Below are 2,500 nucleotides of genomic sequence, written 5' to 3'. Positions count from 1 at the left end.
GCACGCACGCAAGCACGAGCACACACACACACACACACACACACACACACACACACACACACACACACACACACACACACACACACACACACACACACACACACACACACACACACACACCTGGTTGTGAAGTGAGTGGGACTCTTTATCCAAAATGACTGGGACATATGTGAAATGTTGCCCCTGACCTGGTTCAATTTCCAGTGATGTGAATGAGAGACGAAAAGCCGCCATTGCAAACTGGGTAGCCTAACCTACCCGCCCACTCACCTGCATCACATAAAAAAGCTCATTGTGACACGCTGTCATCATGGGCTCCCATAACGTGTCAATAATACTCTCAGGCTGACCTCGGTACTTTCAATGGGGTACTTTCAATTCAATTAGCTAGTGTGGACTAGCTTGCAACACACCAGACGTGGAATTACCATTTAGGTAACGCTTTACTTTACGGAACAGTAATTACTGTGTGCTTTCTGTGTAACAACAGGATAACAGAAAGACATTACATGGTATCTAGCAGGTAAAAGGGGATAATTACAAAGTAAATACCATGTTATACACATATCTCCAGAATAACTACTGGGTATTTTCTAACCATCTAATCATCGAACTTCTCTGTTACCCTGTTGTTACCCCGTTAATGGTATTCACTTTGTAATTACCCCCTTTTTACCCTTTAGATACTATGTAACTTCTCTCTGTTACCCTGTTGTTACACAGAAAGTACACAGTAATTATACATATGGTAACTGTACCGTAAAGTAAAGCGTTACCATTATTTATTATGTTGAGCAATAAATAAATAGGCCTAAATAAACCACATGGGATAGTGAGGATGGAAGACTGGCTGTGTAGCCATTTTTACATTTTTTTTTCAATGGCTTCCTACAAAAAAAAAAATCAGTTTTCTTTTTGCTCCAGTTTGATCTTCAGCATTAGTCTACTAATCTGGACTCTGTTTCTCAAAACTATTGTTGCTAACCAGTTGGCAATTTACTGGGTTACCAAATTGTATTGAAAGCAAGTAAATTGCTAACTTAGTTAGCAACAACGTTGCCCTAGACCCTTAGAGTAGACCCCCCTCCGTGAATGAGGTGTCCCTTTTTGTGTGTGTGTGTGTGTGTGTGTGTGTGTGTGTGTGTGTGTGTGTGTGTGTGTGTGTGTGTGTGTGTGTGTGTGTGTGTGTGTGTGTGTGTGTGTGTGTTGGATGACAGTAGCCCTGTCCTGCTGTGCTATGTCCTCTAGACACGTTATCCTGTGCCCTGCATGTCTCTCTTGACTTCCGTGTTCTGTGCCCGCGTTTTTCTGCTGATCTGCCTGATTAAATGCTGCTGTGCCACAGGACTTCATCCGCCCTGATAGGATTTTTAGCCTCCCTTACCCTTCCCCCCTTTAGTCCAATTCCCTCCCCTTCCAACTTAACCCTTTGAGGAGTAAGGATTTTTCCCAGTTCTTCTAGAATTTCACGTGAACACCCTACAACTCCCATAGAACTCTGCATAGTTTTTGTCACATCATAATGAGAACCCAAATTCTGGCAAAATTCTAATCACATACCGTATTTGTGACGGTAGGCCTATTTCTCAAAGGGTTTCAGTACTGGGCTACCAGACTGTCATGGTTAGCGTTAGCATCGACACCAGAGAAGGGCAGACAGGAGACGGCACACCTGCTGTGGCAGTAGCCTTTACCTCAGAATGGCTTGTGCCATGCAGTGCATCAGAAGTGCTACAGCAAGAGGACTGTGTTGACTCACAAAACTACTGTATGTGATTATTGGATGAAAAAAGATAACGGCAACATTTCGGTATTTTCGTATAGTGTAGATTTTTAGCCTTGCTCTCCTCGTTTAGGCTGGGCTGCAATTATATAGCTTGAAAGTCCCGCCCCTTAGTTCCGCATTTCACGGGACCTAAGCTGACCATCTAACAACATGATAGCGAGTAAATATCTTCCGATCTCCGTCATTACATGCGCTGGGCTACAAATATGCTGTTTAAGAGCCTAGATAAAGACTATTCATGCAGAAGTATCAATGTTTTGTTCCGAGGCCGTCTGCATGAAAAATGTGAAGAAACACAGCTTTCTAAAAAGTTTAGGGGTTCGTACAAAAAATTAAACAAAAATATCAGAAACAACATATGTGGAGCTCGTGGCACAACTCGAAGGGGATTGAAATATCATTTTAATACCGCCATTGGATTACATGCAATGATTTTCGGCTAAAAACGCCGTTGAGGTCCCATGAAATCGGGGGAAGTGACGTCACTTTCAAGCTCTATTGCCACTCAGTCCCAAGATTGTAAGAAAGGAATATGTGATTGGTGTATGTATGAAGGCAATGTCAAGGCCCATACAGATAGCACAGTTCACTGCATAGTATTTCATTTGCAAAGCTGAAGTTCAGAATTAGAGGAAGCCTGCGATGCAGAAAAAAAGAGGAAGTCATCTATCACGTAGAGATATGGCCAGAGCTATATTTTGCTTTTGCTTTTGC

The sequence above is a fragment of the Engraulis encrasicolus genome, chromosome 18 (genome assembly GCF_034702125.1).
Source record: "Engraulis encrasicolus isolate BLACKSEA-1 chromosome 18, IST_EnEncr_1.0, whole genome shotgun sequence".
Lineage (NCBI taxonomy): Eukaryota > Metazoa > Chordata > Actinopteri > Clupeiformes > Engraulidae > Engraulis > Engraulis encrasicolus.
This window is presented reverse-complemented; position numbering follows the sequence as displayed.